General features: G+C 40.5%; 1 protein-coding gene across 2 annotated transcripts in view; it reads right to left on the minus strand.

Moving 5' to 3' along the window:
- Myo1d (myosin ID) overlaps nt 1–19,069 on the minus strand; it is a 276,692-nt gene that overhangs the window by 214,612 nt on the left and 43,011 nt on the right. The window contains exon 2 of one of the 2 annotated variants that reach the window (XM_087569948.1): nt 10,251–10,331. The gene's annotated coding sequence lies outside the window, so the exon portion shown is untranslated. 2 annotated transcript variants of the gene reach the window in all.

Consider the following 19,069-nt stretch of genomic DNA (forward strand, 5'->3'; position numbering starts at 1 on the left):
ATAGACATCTCATGATATTCAGAGGATCCACAAAGACCCTGTGGATATCCAAATTCAAAGATGTTCAATTCTTATACAAAATGGTTCATGTAATACATAACTAATGCATATTTTCCATACGCCTTGTCATCTTTATATTACTTATAATAACAAATATGCCAACATACCACCTCATTTGCCTAGGTTCAGTATGATACACTATAAATTCAAGTTTTGTCTTTTGGAGCTTTCTGAATCATCTTATTGTTCAGATATTTTCCATTTGCATTGGTTGAATCTGCCCAGACAAAGAGGGCTGACCACGCATGGATAAGCCCTGCCCATTCTCCAGCTCTGTTTGCTGAGAAGTCTTAGGTGTAAGATACCCAGAACAACCTCACCTACCACTCGGATCCTTATTTCCACTGAGCTACACCCATCCACAGCCCTACTAGATTTTGTTCTCAGTCTTGGGAGTGTGGTCTATAGTTTTTATCCTGACTAACCTTCAAGGACGCACATAAAATTGATTACAAGGAAGACAGACTAAACAGCAGTGGACAGGCAACGCTGACCATCACATGTGAAGAAACAGCTTATGTCCTGTGGCCAGCCTGGTCACTTGTTAAAATATCTGTGCGTGGGTCCCTTTGCATAGGTGCCATCTGGATTCTGCTAATAAGGTCCTGTTTTGGCTTGTACTTCCAGGGCCTTACTAGAACAGGATACTAGTAACTGGAGGCAGAGACAAATGGTTTCAGTTGTTAGTACATAGAAAAATACTCCTCAATGTTCTTAACTGAGCAATGCAAATGTATTCTTAGAGTGCTAGGGGGTCAGAAGTCCAAACACCAAGTGTCAGCTGTGTCTGCACTGCTTCTTGAGGCGCCACAGGACATCCACCCTGCCTTTCCTAAGCCCTGACGGCCGCCTGCAGAAAGTCTGTGGTCCCTTCTTCCATCCTTCCTCTGTCTTCTGGTTTCCTGACTATCCCTAACTTTTATTCTTAGTTTAAGGTATTGAAAAATATTTTTTTCCTGGGGGGAAAAACATGGTAATCAAGTAGTCTGGTATTAAGTATTTCCTTTCCTCAAATTCTGTTAAAAATATAAAAAGATCATTTAGAGAAGAAAAATATTTCTCATTGTTGACAATCTGTGTTGGGAGTTAGCATTGAGTTTTAAAAAATAACTTTCACATTTATAAAATCTCAAACTTAAAACCTGTAAGAAAAACTCTAAGAAATAAACTCCCAACTATTCTTCACTCTGATGACCCTGCCCGTTGTGTCTTCACAGACACTGTTCTCACACATTTGTGTACACATCCATCTACGTGTGTACAAGTGTAAAATCATTATAAGACACTGCTAAAATACACCAACTGACCCCGACCACAGAATATATATCATGGCATTCTTCAAATGATGCATAGTTCTAGTTACAAAGATGACAGACACTGCAAAACCCCACGTGTTTTGTTTTTGCTTTCCAATTGTTGGCTACAACACATTATTATGTGTTAATCTAATTATCAAGCAGAGATAGCAAGAGGAGTCAGAGAGCTAAGGAAGAAACTGGGGAGGCAGACAGGTAAGTGAGACAGGAAGTATGTCATGTGGGGAATGGTGGAGACCTGGACCAGCGTGTACCCTGCCGGAAGGAAGCAGCAAGGTTTACTGGCAGATGGCTCTTATTCTAAAAACATGTGAGGTGTGCCAGAGATTCTGATTTGTTTTTTTTAAAAGATAAGCTCAAACATGTATTTTTAAAGGGATATTATTCTGTCTGAAACTGAAACTAAAGTTTAAACAATATAAAACTGGCTTAAGGGGGGAAAAAAAGGACAGCTTGCACACCACACAACCAGCTGGCAGGTGTAGTAACAGTCCCCATCTAATTTGTGGCTGTGACTCATCCGAGTTCTACACATAAATAGGTGATACACAGTGTGCAACACAATGAGAAAATGACCCTGCCCAAGGATCCTGGAGTCAATTCTCTTGCAAAGGAAGTGATGCAACAGCAACTACCCTCAGCGGCTGCGACTGACCGGGTGCGCACACTACAAACAACATCTGCAGAACAGAGCTCTTAAAGGAACCCTCCAGACTATTCCCGCTTACAGAGAATCTGCTTCAAAGTAATCACTAAGAAGTCTGTGATGATTCAAAAGAACAAAGACCTTTGGGCCTGATTTTTTTTTTTTATGATAAGAAAACAAATAAGGGGCTGGAGAAATGGCTCAGCATTTGTGCTTCTGAAGAGGACTTGAGTTCAGTTCCCAGCACTTATGCTAGGTCTCACAACCTCCTAGAGACCCAGTCCCTCTTCTGGACTGTCATAGACACACAATTAAGATGAAAATAAATCTTAAAAGGCTTTGTGTTCCAGGGCTGACTATAAGATCTATGTAGTAATACCTGCATTTATACATTGCATACTCACTACTATGACTATTGTTTAGTTTATTAAAAAAAAAAGACAGCTACTAATATAATTGGCTCAACTTATATTTTTAAACATTTTATCCGGCAACACTTTAAAGTCTTTTTCATAAGGTTTTTCTGGTTCTGCTGCCTTCAGTCACTTTCCTCCTCCCCCTGGCCTTTCAGGACAATTACTGCTTCTAACTTATCTGCCAGTTAATTGTCTCATGGAATTCTTCCATTGTTCTTATTTACAGTATGGTCTACATTATTACTAAAACAGCATGATTTCAAGTGTCGTGATTGTTACTTAGTCTGGGCTGTGAAAGGACAATGTTTATAGAATTTTATGCAATTTAACATTACAATGATAGCCAAGAGTAAGCTTTAGTGGAGTTCATTGTTCAACAAAGTACAGATCAGTTTGGATTCTCTCAAACACTTCCTGAGGTTGCATGAGGAAGTGGTGTGGACCTAGTAATTAACCACGTACAGTAGCACCAGGTTACAAAGAATAATATTTAAGGGCACTATGGTAACTCTGGCTCAGAAACATACATATCAGACAAAACAAAAACATTCTATTTGCAATGTACTGTTATCTTTATAGTCACTATTAATCAGGTTGTTTCTGCAAATTAGTATAATATTATTAGCTCAGTTAGATGCCTGTGTTGAATGTATTCCTCTGAATTCAAACAGGAAAACACAGTCTGCAGTGTGAAGACATTTCACCTAGGGAAGTGAGTAGGTTATGAGTGTTCCCCCTGGGAATGGGAAAAGAACCCTGAGGAATAGAGGCCCAAGTAAAGACACAGCACGAGGCAGTTTCTCCAAGGGGCGGATCTTAAAGTGATACTGAGCCTACTGGGGTCTTGATCCTAGACGTGGTCCAGAGTCCTGAAGGCTAAATTTTAGTTGTCTATAAAACACCCAATTTAGAACAGTGTGTGTGTGTGTGTGTATGTGTGTGTGTGTGTGTGTGTGTTCACTATGATTGGATTAGTTATTTCGTTGCCTGACCTTTAGTTTCAGTGTATTCAGGAATGAAATGGTCCAGAGTAAATGGTGACTGCCACTTCCTATTTTGTAAAAATGGCAACCTACAGGCCTTAGCTAACATGAGGGAGGATGAATACATGTGGATTTTATAGTACTCCCTGCTCTGTATGTTACATACATACTCATATAGCAAGATTATAGATTAATTTCAATCGGGGACAATTAATAGTCATAAAACAAACTTATCAAAATTTAAGTTTTGATTTTGAATTACTTTCATGGAAGATATTTTTTTTCTCAAGACAGGGTTTCTCTATGTATCCCTGGCTGTCCTGGAACTTGCTCTGTAGACCAGGCTGCCCTTGAATTCATGAAGATCCTCCTGCCTCTGCCTCTCAAATGCTGTGAATAAAGGCAAGAGCCACTATCACCTGGCTATCATGGAAGATTTTATAGTCAGTTTATATCAGATGGGAGAAAGCTCCATTAAATTAATATAATTCTACTATTAGAATTAATTAACATTATTTGGATTGCTTAGTTAAATATCAGTAAGAATACTATTGAAATTAATTGGTTAATAAAGCCTCTATATCATTTCAGAGACATCATATGTCTATAACTTATGTAATTAGTTTAAAAAGACACATTATATAATACATCTCATACAGCATGTTTCATTGTATAAACAGAAATACCAGATCTAGACCATATACTGCATCTCTATGCTGTTCTTTTCAATTACTGTCACTTACACACTATGGAAAAGATGGCTGTATTCTTCCTCTCTTTTCACCTCTTGCAATTAATTAGGGTCATGCATCATTTCTGGCTAATAGGCCACCTGTGGACCACAGAGACCTGGGCCAAGGCACAGAGAAGCTGGTATGCACATGCTTTGGCCATGTTTGAGATGCAGAGTCAGCCACAAGATTGAGCTGCAGTGCACATGCTTGGTCACAGCCTGGGAGGCTCCCAGATCCATAGGAGACCACAGGTGGGTGAGAAAATTGCCTTTGTTACAAAAAGACCCATACCTTTAGTAGCATGTCGCTAGCTACATTAGGGAGCAGGGCAGAAGTGTCTTCATATCTTACTCCACAACTCTGGTGTTTATAGTTCCCCAAAACTATAACCATAAAACAATCAAGAATATTAATTTTCGATCAGTTTGAACTTTACATCCAGGAGAAACTGGCCAGTGTATCTTGATGTGGGTCCTCCAGCATCTACATCCCTCCTTAGTCTGATTTCAGGCTCTCTCTTAGAACTGTGCTTGGCCTTCTGTTTCTCCTGCCAACTGCTTCCCACCCTTCCTTCCTCCCTTAGTGCTTTTGTCTGTCTGGGCACTCTTCTCCATAGCTGCATCCACAACCCATTGTCACAGGTTCCTGGGTTAGGTCACTTCTCACCCTTCCACACTTCTTAGAGCTGAATGCACCTGCCAGCTGCTTCCTGCTGATGGCTCCTGTACCCTCCTGGATATCAACACTCTAGCTTTGCCCTGCTGTTTACTCTTGAGTTCATGTAGCCCATTCCTGTACCTTTAGGTAAAGATGGCTATCACAGAGGTCTGTGACATTCAATATGTTTTTAAACAATGCCTACTTCTCACTGTTCCTTCGGCTGACTGGGGAAACTACTTTGGTTTAGGAGTTGTTTTTATAATTTAGTGATTTGTAGGATTTTTTACAAAGTAGATCAACTAAATAACATGTTTTCAAGGCTGGCTTCACCAAAGGGAAGTGCACTCCTTAGGGAGAGACTACAGCCATGAAAAACAGTGAAGAAATAGGAAGGTTAAGGGGGAGACTAGAGTAGCATCAGGACCTGTGGGAAAGGGGATGAAGCAGAGCCTCTGAAGTCAGGGAAACAGCATTCTGAAATCCACACTTCCAGTGTCTGTGGACCCCACTAGGGTGCCTCACGGCTCCTCACATACCAAGGATTAAAACTCAGCTAACCCCGGCACACTAAAATGCCTCAGTCACCTAGTGTCCACTCCTCTTGGTGTCTATGACTGCCCACTTGGACAAACAGGACTAGGAAGGCAAAGGCTCTTCTTTCCTATCTCTTTCCATACCCCAAGATAGCAGCTGGGCCTCTCACTCCTTTAACGTCACACTCACTCTGGCTTGACCTCTGACAATACCTTTAGCCTCCCTGACTCTATTTTACTTCATTCTCGGATCTGTTTTCCTCCAGTTATGAAATGTTTTGAACAATGTAGCCAACACTTTATGATCTCTACCCACATTCGTATTAACCTTCCTCCTTTGCCCAGAACTTTCTCTGTCCATCTGTCCCACATTGCTCAGCTATCGAACACTGTCTTCAGCTAAAGCACAGACCTTCTCCTAGGAAGCTACAAGTTGGAATTCCAGTCCTCTTGATAGTGATTCTATTGAGTAAAGGTAAGGGGAAATTATTTTTCAATGTTCTCAAAAGTACATGTTAGCTATTAAAAAGAATCAATGTTTATCAAGTACCCAGGTTGGGTAGAAGCTTCATGTGTATTGTGTCATTAAATCCTCATAGTAAGTAACCTTAACATAACTGCAACATTCTCTCTTCATGAACACTTTCGTTTAGCAGATGGAACAAACGTGAAGTCAAAACCCATCTTCCACCCTGCAGCACATCTTTATTAGTGCAACTTTCAGAACACAGTCAGCCTTCCACAGCTTCTCCTGAACATGGTCACTAGCACTTGGGGCTTCCCAATACCCCTTTAGTGTGACTCTCTTTAGTGTATCTTCCAACATCACCCTGTAGAGAAGTCTGCACAGGTCCGGGTTCTCACAGCCTATTACTCATTTGTGTAACAAATATTTATAGTGTTAGGCAATGTGCCAAATGTAGATGTAATAGTGATAAATACAGTCATGGCTCTCGCCATCCAGACAGCTTAGGAGAGGAAAGAAACTAGCAAAAGAAAAAGAGAGAGGAAGAATTGTGGTAATAGAGAAAACGCAAGGTGATGTCAGGCCACAAAGGAATGGTATTGTACCTAGACATCAAGGCTCTCAAAAGGCAATTCCAGAAATAACATCTAAGATGAGAAGAAGAATGGGAATTACCAGAGGTTAGGGTAGGATTGGTGGGAGGAACAGTTCTACACAGATCACAGCAGAGCAGAGGCAGGAGGATTTGAGATGAATTAAGACATGTTTAAAGAACAGACAGAAGCCCAGTAAGGCTGGAATGCAGTATGGAGAAAACACAGTAGAGGAAGGGAAGGGAAAGGAAGGTAGTGAGGGACAAGATAGGAGATGGGATGGGTGATGAGACAGGTCTTCTCAGTTCCATTTGAAAGCCCAGCTCTACAGTTTGGTGGACTGATGCAAAGGAATCCCAGCACTGGCGAGGTAGAGGAAGGAGAATCAGGAGTTCAAGGTCATCCTCAGCTATACAATAAGTTCAAGTCTAGCTAGTGAGGTGCAGGTGCAGGGTGGGTAATCACAGCTTTGGGATGCGGGCTTAGCTCAAAGGTTGCCTAGCATGTGCAAGGCCCTGGTATAGTGAGAATCTGAAATTTTGGTTTCTTTAAAAAACAGAAATATAAATAAGAAATATTTTTGTTTTAATCCCAGGTGTGTGGATACCGGGCTGCTTCGCAGCAGCTGACCATGGTTTGCCTCCTGTCTAGCAGAGCCATGGTTTTGCCAGCTGCAGGTAATTATTGCAACTGCGTAACATTTGGGATTCTGGGAACTTTTCAGAGGGTCTATGAATGTTAGGGCCCTGAGAAGTGAGGTTGGTGATTGGTGGTAGTTCAGGGGGATTGGTTGTCGTTTATAAATACTCATATTCAAAGGAAAAACAAAACAGAAATTAGATTCAAGGATCTTTATTTCTCTCCTGTCCATCCTTCTTTGTCCTCTAGTTAGTAAATAGGGAATGAAACCAGGGACAGGGGGAGGAAGAGTGAAAAAAGAAGAACCCACAAAATAGCAAAGACCCAGCTACACCCTAGAATTAATCCTTGCACTGTTAAATAAGTAGATTTTATTCCAAGGGCAAGGTAAAGACATGGAGGGACTTGGGTTCAGCACTTTGGAAAGCGTTGAGTCTGCAGCCAGTGTTGAGAGATGGCTGCACCCATGGGACTTCGCTAAGACTAAAGCTGTAGCCCGTGTGACCAGATTTAGAGCTTTGTGGGTTTATGCTGGGACGCGTTCAGCTGTGACTGACGGAGTCAAGATGCTGTGGAGAGACAGGCAAGGAGTGATTGCACCTCTGACTTGGACTGGGTTGTTGATAAATTTCTTGAAACAGCAACACCTTTTAGTAAGTAATTGCCACAATCCAGGGCAGCTGTATGAACAATACTCTGGGGCTGACATCTTAAATTTACTTCTCTTTTATTTCTTCTGCATTTATAAACAACAGCAGATACTCTCTGGATTTGTAAATACAGAAATGTGACTTTATAAGATAATTCGGGAATAAGGAGGATAAACACAGGACCTACTTAATCAGAGTAACTATTAGTTGGCTGTTAAAAGAGCCGAGTAATTTGGAATGACGAAAGCAAGCCTAAGAATTAACAGGCTAGTTTAAATGAAGACATTCTTCTTTCAAGTGGGATACATTACAAATTAAGACATAATGAATCACTCTTAAAAATTACTGTGGGATTGCTGTATTACCTAATAAAAGTTGCCTTGGTGTAACCCTAATTGTAATAATAAATAAACCCCAAGCTTCACCCTGGCTGAGCATAAGAAGTTTATTCCCAACCCCAAAGTTTTCCAATCTAAATGCTTCTGGACGAAGGACTGGGTCTCTGCATCATGCAACCATTTCGTGATCTGTCTCACAAAAACTCTGCCACATCCCACACATGTCTTCAGACTCTTCTAGGGTATCAATGTCAGTCAGCAGAAGGGGTTAGGGAATGGGGAAATCAAGCACAGACTGTCAGTCTCATAGCTGCAAGGAGGTATGTCCAGTAAGGACAGGAAACATACTTTGGTAATTTGTACAAAGAGTAAATCTCAGGGCAAGATATATGGCAGAGCAGACTGCTAACATTATTAAACATATCACCTAAACATAGGGAAGGTTTCACAAACATAAGAGCAGAGCCCAGAAAGACAAGGTAGAGTTAGACAGAGAAGCAGGACGATAAGAATGTTCCTGATCAAGGGGATAATACAGGCTTCCATGGTAAGGAATGGAAACTTGAGTATTAGTATTTATTCTTGCCCTTGAACTTTGAAATCATTAAATAGTTCTTTTGGTTTCTCCATACCTGGTTGCTGTAGGACAATTAAAAGGAAATTTGAGCAAACTGCAATAAACTACAATTCTTATGCATTGCCTTTGAATCCTGTGATATGTCCACCCTGAAAACCATTCTGGTATTTAATCTCTGTTGTGAGGTACTAAGAGGATAGAAACTTAGCCTGGGTATGGTGTTCAGGGCTCCTGATTAGGTCATCAAGGTAGATACCTGTGATTGAATCCTGGTGGTTTTATAAGAGGGACAGGGTCAATGACTCAGGAAGTAAAGTCCTCAATGTGCAAGCATGAAGACCTGATTTCAGATCCCCAGAACCCACATGTTCTGTAATCCAGACATGTGTGTAATCCCAACACTCCTGAGATGAGATGGAGGGTGGAGACAGAAGACTCCTTCAAGCTCAGTTAGCTTGCCGTATACAGAGATGTCTCAGGTATGATGGAGGCTTCAGACAAACACCTGAGGTTGACCTCTGATTTCCACACATGTACCATGGCACACACATGAACAAGAACACACATCTATACACAGAAATTTTAAAAATTACTTGAGGGTGCCTAGCATGCTCAAAAAACCCTGGGTTCAATACAGTACTAAAAAAGCAAGCAAACAAGGTAAAAACCCAGAGGCCAGAGGCGTAGTCTCTGAGCCACTCCAGGACTCGGCCATCAAGAAGATCATCACTAACCTTGAACCAAAACTGTAAGCAGAAATAAATCCCTTTTCTTTATAACCCGCTCAAGCCAAGGTTATAGAAAACATATTTTAAAATGCTACTGTGTGAAAAATATTAATAAAATTTTTCTTTCAAAATACTAAACTATGTACTTGCAATTAGTGAACAATGAGTTACATGGTATTTATATTGAAGCAGTCAAAAATCCAGCAGTGAATGCTTTTACTGCAGACATCGCAGGTGATTCCTGGATATAATATCAATTAAGAGGTTAAAATTCAGAATCCTAATTCATTTTCATCACAAAAATAAAATTTTTGTCTTTTTCCTTCAAGTATGACACAATTCTTTTAAAGTTTTTTTTTTTACACATAACCCAGAATTTATATTTCTAACTAAAGGGAAAGACAACTAAAAAAAGAAAGAACAGACATACATATCATAAAACTCATGTTAGGTAAAAATTGTGACAAGTCATCTGTACACCATAAGCAAGCAACTGTGACAATTTCCTACTTAATGAGGTACTAAGGTCTACGATGGTCAGCAAAACTAGTACTTTATCTGCTAGCTATTCTTCAGTAAAAGATTACAGTTTTAAAAATCTGTAATTTTTAATGCTAAAGAATCTGGGGACTGATACTCGGCAATTCTGCTGGGACACAGCAAAGCAATGAGACCGCATCATTAAATGGCTCAACAGAGGGCAATCTCAGGGTCTCTCTCCACTACACTCAAAAGACCTCCATTTTATGCATTGAAATGACTATGTTACACTGAGGAAAATGGCTCAAGTTTAAGAACTGGTTTTGTCAGCTAAACAGAACAGCTCACATTTCCGAGGAAAATAGTCTCAGCCAGGAGAAGTTGGCAAATCACAACTTATCACAATTTGAAAACTTGTAAAGAAAAATTACCTAAAAAGAAAGAACTTTCACGGGTGCTGTCATTCCTCGTAGCTTTTCTTCTGAACTTCGTTCTCTCCTGGCAGCCAGCACCTATGGAGCAGTCCTATGTCAGGGCCTGTGCTGAGTGGCTTCCAACTCTTACCCTGAGTCCTCACAACCTACTTCTAAAGAAAACATTTCCAACATCAGCGTTTAAGGACTGATTTCTAGAGGTGTGGGTACTTTCCCAAGTCCTTCAAGTATTCAAGAGAAAGAGCCCAGAGTCACCTCTATTTCTAGAGCCAGTGCTCTTACCCTGCCCTCCACCCCTGCCCTGCAGACCCTCTGCAAGCAAGAGGGAATTCTAACGTTCTCATCCACAGCTCCACTGTCCAGCAGCCCTGGCCCTCTTCCCAGCACCACCAAGTTGGGGCTCCACACAATGCCTTTCTAAGTCAGTAGCCACCAGCAACAGCAGCTCAGGAGAAAGACACCTCAGTTGAAATTACATTGCCATGGAGGAGGACAAGGAAGACCTCATCTAGTTCAAATATCAAAATGTGAGACTTGAATTTCTAGCCTTTTTTTAAAAACAGGTGCTAAAAGAAAGATGAAGAAGCTAAAATAGAGTCAGAGTCCAAAGAAGCATTTTAACTAGTGCAGCCAGGAGACGTGGGATCCGGTTCTGCTCCAGCTTGGCTGCATCTCTGCTCATCGGTAACACATTAACTGGGAGTGAGGGTAGCCTGCACAGAAGCTTCCACTGAACAAGAGTGGATAATACAGTCCAGGAGTTCAGCTCCCTATGCTGAGAGCAGTGCACTAAAGAAACTTTAAATTCTTTCCAGTTAAAGTCTTAGATAGTTCTGTCTCATTTTCAGTTCCAAACCCTTTTAAAAGTAACCCAAACAAAGTACTACCGGAGAAGTTGATGTCACCTCTTCCTAGCTTTTTCCTTAAACGGGACTGTTTTGTTATGTTATTTTAAAGGACCTGCCTGGAGACTACCTGACCTACATAAAAGAAAGCCAGCAGGGGCTGAACAGTAACTGCAGCTGGTTACTCACTTCGTTCAGAGAACCTCTGCCGCGAGGTCAGCTAAAAGCAGTTTGAGGAGACACAGCAATAACTCTTCATCACACAGAAGTCACTTCCATTTTTTTTTTTCAGGCTAGTTTGCTTACAGAACAGGAGGCTATGCTGACTTAGAACTTTTGCTGTGAAGAGACACACAGGATCTCTCAGGAATGCTGGGTAGAAATTGTCAGATCCAGAGGTGACAGGTAATGCCATGGCTTTTTCCCATTTCTCTCTTCTAATTCTTTTAATCCCTTATGAAAAGTTCCTCTGCTTTGATGGCGATTTCTGCTTCCTCATATATTGGGACTTGACTTCCCATTGTTCTCTAAATGAAGCACAATCAACCTTGATTGCATATGTATCTGTGTGAACTTACCGGCTTCTCTGAAAAGAATGGCCATGCTCTCTTTAGATTTGTCAACAATCCAAGACCCCACAAGGAAGAGAGGCATTGTTCTGATTATTGCTGTTTATTTGGAACCCTGAAGCATATGTGGTTCATATGATCTGGACATGTAAGCTAAAGAATATTTCTCCTTAATATTTTGAAAAAGAAAAAAATAATATTTTCTTAAAAAAAAACAAAAAACAAACAAAACAAAACAAAACAAAAATCCTTCCCCACCAAACTACCTCTGAACTTCCTCAGAGGCCAGTTGCCCGTGCGCAGCCTCATGCGGACTCACTGTTCCAACTCCAAGTTCTGTCGGTAACTCTGACTAGCAATTCTTGTAGTTGTCCATTTCTAGCAGAAAAACAATAATGCACTAATGGGGCTTTGGCTATGAATCAAACACTGTTCTGAGGACTTGATATAAATTAACTGTACTATTTTTATTTTTAAAAGAACATTATATAGACTCTAATAATTTACAGAGAAAGAAACCGAGGTACAGTGGCTTCTGAGTAATCTGCTCATAAAGAGAAACTAAGTGGCTGAAGCTAGACAAACCCTTAGTGCTTCAGAGGACCATGCTGGACGTCTGCATCAAACACTGGCAGCGGTCGTGCCATAGGCTCTATCCCAGAACCAAGTTCTCTCCCAGCCAGGGCTGTGGACGACCAGGAAGCAGGTGAACCAATGTACCACAGCTGAGCAGGGGAGTAAAGTAGTTTCAGTCTCTGGTTAAACAAAAGTACAGAGAGGAGGGAGCCCTTGCATATACTCTTTGTGAGAATGTAAACTGGTATGGTCATTATGGAAAATAGTCTGGAATTCCCTTAAAATACTAAAAATTGTTCTATTGTATTATCTGGCAGCCCCGTTTCTGGGTATATAGCTTAAGGAAATTAAATCATTATTCAGAAAAAAAATCTGCACACCCATGTTATGTCAATAACCAACAGTGAGAACAGTCCAGGTGCTTGTGCAGACTGGAAAATGAGCCCCCCCACACACACACTCAGAGAGAGAGAGAGAGAGAGAGAGAGCGCTGTTTCAACAATGTGGTTGAATCTGGAGGACAATAGCTAGTGAAGTCAAATTCTGGATGCTCTCACCGAGTAGAGTCTTTAAGTCCAGCTCACAGACATAGGAGGATGGTGGCCAGGAGGGCTCTAGGATTGGGAAAGGAAAGGTTCTGATTAAGGGTACTGACTTTCAGTTCTAGATGAAGTTTTAGAGACCTAATGTATGACATGGTTGTAACATTTAATAATAATGCATTATATATTTAAAATTTGCTGTGTAAATCTTAAGAATTCTCACCTTAGGAGCGGGGTGGGGGTGGGAGTGGGGAGAATTCCCACCATACACATGGTTAGTGAAATGATGAATATGCTAATTAGTTTGAAAATGGTGATCATTTCACAGTATATGAATATCAAAGCATAACATGTATTTGTGTCAATTACTGTGTCTTAATAAAACTGGAAGGAAATGCTATAGCCAGTGGCCAAGAACAATCACAAGTCTAGTACAATGAGAACTTCCAGTGTTTGAATTCTAGAACTATTGCAATATGAGCAACTTAAATTTATAAATGGATGTATACATTCACACATAAAATAAAACTCGTTTTTAAAAAATACATTAAAACATCTTGAAGAATTACAAGAGAAACAGGTGGTAGAGAAACAAGATGGTAGAGAAATATAAAGAAACATATTTGAAATATATTTTCACAAGGAACCACAAAAGTGCCACTTTCTGATGAAGAGGAGCAAGACTAAGTCACCCCCATTCTTCCACATGCAGGTACACATGCACAGGAACATGTGCACACAGACTCCTGTCTGGGCTCCCCTGTGGCTCCCAGAAGATTTAGTTTTGGTCCAGAACTAAATCATCATAGGCAGATCTAATTTCAAACACTAGTTGGGGACCTTGTTTCCCCAAATCCAAAACCCACAATAATAGCCCATTAGGAAAAACTCCTTTTTCTTAAGCGAATAGGAATTTTGTTTAAAAATTAAGGAAAGAGGGAAGGGCAAGAAGAGAAGGAGACAGAAAGAGAAAAGAAAAGGGAGGGGACTTAGTGAGAATATGAGAAGATGAATATGTCAAAAATGCAGAACTCATAATAAGTAAGATAGGTGGAAATCATGCCCAAACCGCTAAGGTAAATACTGCCTGTGGCAGTTCTGCTCAATGATCCATGAATTGGACTTTCTAAACAAGTTTTGCTTCTCCAATGAAGGCACCTGTTTTCCCTTTCCTCTTTTCCCCCCCCTTCCTGTCTAGAACGCCGATGAGCAGTTGGGTATGAGGCAAACACCCCATGATCATGAGGTAAGGAGGAACACAAAAGTCACAAACCAAGAATAGCTTATGAGAGGGTACCTTAAGTCAAGGACAACTGTTGAGCTCTGTTCTGATCACTTTGTGGGAAGACTAAGCCTCCATTTGGTTAAGTTACTGGTGCTACTTCTATTCCACAAATACTTAGCACAATATTACCGAAGTATAACTAGGAAGACTAGTAATACTAACCTAGTTACCAAAGCCTGAGTGAAGAAGGAGGAAAAGGGACAGAAAGCTCTAACTATAAAGGCAACTTACTAGATGGGAAACTTCAAACTAATTGCACATCTTCAAATGACAAGAAAAGCACAAAGCAAAGAGCAAATTAAACACATGTGAAATGACTTCAGGGGCAGCAAGGTGAAAATTCACATCAACTAAGACAGCACTAAAGGCAAATGTATGTCAAGTCAATAAACTATCATATATAGCTATTAAAAGCAATCAACCTTTTAGTAGAGTGAAAATTATTCACTGGGTATGAGAGATTAATTTAGGCAGAGCAAGGCTGCAAGCTGACATCAATTTCCTCAAAAGTAACCTTAGAAATTTAAAGCCATTATACTCAAAATACTAACAAACTTTCATTTGGAGCTTTAAAAGTTGTGTTTAAAGTTCAATAAAAATAGATTTTTAGGTGGGGACTTTTCTGGCAAGTAAGGCATTATGCTAACAGCTTACTGTCTGCCGCAGGTGTTCTCTAGAACTCTGGACACACACACTGCTCCATTTGACTCTCAGGGCTCTGTGAAGCAGGTATCTGCTCCTATAATACACCGGAGAACCGGGTCTCAAACCTCATCACTGCTTGAAGCCACACATCCGGCAGGAGATGGCTCAGGTTAGACCCAGGACCTCTCTTCAGAGCCAGACCTTGGTCTAACTCAACTCAAATTTTTTTTAAAAAAAAATTTATTTATTTATTTTTATGTATGAGTACACTGTTGCTGTCTTCAGACACACCAGAAGAGGGCATTGGATCCTATTAAGATGGTTGTGAGCCACCATGTGGTTGTTGGGAATTGAACTCAGAACCTCTGGAAGAACAGTCAGTGCTTTTAACCTCTGAGCCATCTCTCCAGCCCACTAAAGTGCTTCTAATCACACAAATTACAATGAGGCAAGACAGAAGCAAATCCAGAGATTCGCAGACATGGCAAGTCGGGAATGAAGCTCACTCTTCCAAACAATGCCTAAAGTGTGGCCTGTTCTGCTAAAATTAAATCCTTAGCACCACGGGCTGCACAAAAACATCCCAAATGCATTATCAATTTAAAGTGACAAACAAGCCTATGGAAATAATAGAAGAAAAATGTTTTAGGTAAATATTTTCATAACTTGAATACAGAAAGCTCTTTTATAATTATGATATCAAGCCAAAAACCCATAAAAGGAGTTGACAGACTTGCCTATTTAAAAAATTTAAATTTATATTTGGCAAAAATCACTGCATATAAAATTGGGAGAGAAAAATGAAAAAAATTCTACTTATACAGTAGCGATTACTTATAAAAGGTTATTAGAAATCCACAAGAACATAACAAGTCCTTTAATAAAATGGTTAAGAGGAGGAAATTCTGAGATTCTAAATATCTAACGCATGTTAGAAAAGGGGAACAACCCAGGAATGTACAATAAAATAATGGCATTGGATTAAACATTTACTAGATTATATTAATGCTCACAATTGCCTGCTCTAGGTTTGAGGATAAGGGTAAGCGACTGAGGTGGTAAGGCTATGCTTTAAACAGTGATTAAGAGAGACTATCCAGTACAAGCCCCTCAGAGAGCAATTTGGTACTCAGTCAGAGCCATGCTATGACAAGATTCCACTATAACACTGTAGGCAGTGACCTACATAGGCAAATTAACAACAAATTATCATAGACATTAACAATATTAGTGAATAGGGGAACAATTACAATCAAACTGGAAAAACAGAGCCACTGGAAAAGATGAGGCAGAACTGGGTATGCAGACTTGGACGAGAGGGCCATACTGTTTTACAGGAAAAAAGAAACCACACTACAAAGCATTATTTGGCGTGATCGCTATCTCCTCTCCCTTTAGCTCTTTCCTTTACACCTTCTTTTCCTTCCTACACATACACGTGAACACTTGGTCGACCATATTGCTGCGAGCTCTGGGAAGACAGACACCAAATTTTCAGTGCTTATTCTAGAGGAGGAGTTAGGGGATGAAAAGGGAGAGGATGTAGTTCACCTTTTACACCACTTTTATTTGTTGCTGGCATGGTTTTCTTTATAATTATGAAAAATAAAGGTAAGAAAGTATATAAAAAATAAAAGTAAAGGAAAACATTTAATCCCAGCCCTCAGGAGGCAGTTATCTGAACCCAGGCCAGCCTGGTCTACAGGGTGAGTTCCAGGACAGCCAGGACTAAACATAGAAACCCTGTCTCAGTAAATATAGAAGTTGTGGGGCTGAAGAGAGACTTCAGTTCAGCTCTTGCTGCTCTCCCAGAGGACCCGAGTTTGGTTCTGAGCACTCACATCAGGTTACTCACAATCACTTATAATTCCAGCCCCAAGAAATCTCACTTCCTCTCTGGCCTCTGTAGGCACCTGTACTCACATACACAAACCAGACTCAGACTCAGACTCTCTCTCTCTCTCTCTCTCTCTCTCTCTCTCTCTCTCTCTCTCTGACACACACACAAATACACACACACACACACACACACACACACACACACACGGAGAAAGAAAACTGTGGTATCAAAAACAAGTATTGAATTTGTTCGCTTTTATACAGAAAAATTTCAGACCCAAATTAACTACTGTTCATGAAAAAAATCCCCTAATATATTAATTACTCTCAGTATTTCTTGTGTCAGGATGAAGCTTCTTAAATTAGGATCACATGCTCATGTGCACAGAGTTTTTAAACCACTGGTATTTTTAATTGGCGAGGCCTGGTGAAAGGTAATTGCTGCTTCCTTAATACAGTACTCGTTTGCAGATGAGAGATGGTGTTCAAGAGCTAAGGGCGTGTCGGTCATTATTTTCCTCCTGAAGCTGATTTCTTAGGGAAAACTCTGAAGAACTTAGATCCTCCTTTCTAGTGTTTCTTTCTTCCTTAGATGCATGTTCTTTTCAACAAAACCGGATAGCTTGCCCTCTCCCATCTACTCCAAGGTCTCTGCCCTTCTGTTTCCACAGAACTTAGCCAGGCTTACGGGACTTGCCTGTACAGCTCTCTTATCTGCAGTCAGCATCTCCATCTCTGCTCCTCAGAGAGCCAGGGCAGGAAGCCAATAGAGGTTCGTTAACACAAAGGAATAAATGCTTTTAAGACATATGGCCAAATGTAGAGGCATATATGACTTACAGCAGCAGCCAGCTACTACCTTAGGAAGAACAGGAGCTTTAAGACTGAGTCTCAATTCATCATCTCTTAGCTTGATAAATTCTATTGTTAAAAATGTGCATCCTTTCAATTGTTTGTTCTTTAGTAAAACTCAACACCAAGTACTTGTCCAGCACATACTAAATTGTCCACATTTTCATGACGATATAATTACTTTGTGGGGGGAGAACAGGGTCTCACTGTATAACCTTGGCCTTGAACTAGTAACTCCCTGCCTTAGAGTGCTGAGGCTACAGAAGACTTCTATTTAAACAGAAGTCAATGAGTACTAATTGTAAACTAGCCTGACAAGTACCAACTTATCTTGGGACAGCACGGTAAAGTGCAGTGTTTCCTTGTGCATTTCTCATGCTGCTTTTTAAAAAATTCTGATATAACTGTATTTGAACAAGTACATATATTTAAACTTTTCCCCCTTGAAAATTTCTTAGGAACCTTGAGAGTATAAGGTAGCATGGTCTGCTGTGGAAGACAGTATGGCAGTGCCTCAAAATTATAAACATAAAATTAGCATATGAGCCAGTAAACTGTAGCTATGCTCCCAAAAGAACTGAAGGCAGGGATGTGGACAGATATTTGCACATCAATATCCACAGCAGCATTACTGACAATATCCAAAGATGCAGACAACTCACACAGTCAAAGAGAGATGAATGGAGAAACAGCGATACATACGTATAATGGTATATCACATAGCCATCATGAATGTAACCCTGAAACAGGCTATAATGTGAATAAACTCTGAAAACAGTATGCTAAGTGAAACAAGCTAGGCACAAAAGCACGTAAATTGTATTATTCTGTTTATAAGAAGTTCCTAAAATGATCAAATTCATAGGGATGGAAAGAAGGTTGGTTACCAGGGGTTGGAGACGAGCAGGGAGGGTGTGGAGCACTGTAGACAGGAACGTAGTTTGTGGTGATAAGCCTGGGAGACGGATGGAGGTCGTGGCTGCACAGAAGTGGGAAGCACTAAGTACTGCTGAGTACTAAGCTCTACTACACCTTGTCACATTTTGTTATGTATAATTTACAACATCAGAAAAGCTCGTAGGAAGCATTTCACTTTTTAAAATAGACTCAGCAGACTCATATTTATGTACATAATTAAGTATATATTTATGTTGTATGTATGTATGTGTGTATGTAACAATGACAACTAAAGGAAAAGGGGTCAGGAATTTGAAAGGGAGTTGGGGGCATGGGAAGAGTTGAAGAGAATGAGGGAAAGGGGGAAATTATATAATTATATTTTAATTTTTGAAATACTCTAAGAGTCAATTTTTTTTCTCTTAAGAGGGATTCATTTAATTAAAAAAACAAGAAAAGCCCTGAGGAAGTCTGGCCAGCAATTGTCCAATGCAGATGTGGATGCTTGGAACCAACCATCAGAAGGAGCTCAGGGAACCTGGTGGGGGAGCTGGACTGGAGGAACAGAGGGGGACTGCAACTCCATTGGAAGAACAACATGGGCTGGCCTGACCACCCAGTTTCCAAGAGTCTAGACCACCAACCAAGGAGTGTACCTGGAGAGATCCATGGCTCCAAATACATATGTAGCAGAGGATGGCCTTGCCTGACAACAATGGGAGGGGAGGCCCTTGGTCCTGGGGAAGCTTGAGGCCCCAGCATAAGG

Source organism: Rattus norvegicus, chromosome 10 (assembly GCF_021556685.1).
Source record: "Rattus norvegicus strain SHRSP/BbbUtx chromosome 10, alternate assembly SHRSP_T2T, whole genome shotgun sequence".
Taxonomy (NCBI): Eukaryota; Metazoa; Chordata; class Mammalia; order Rodentia; family Muridae; genus Rattus; species Rattus norvegicus.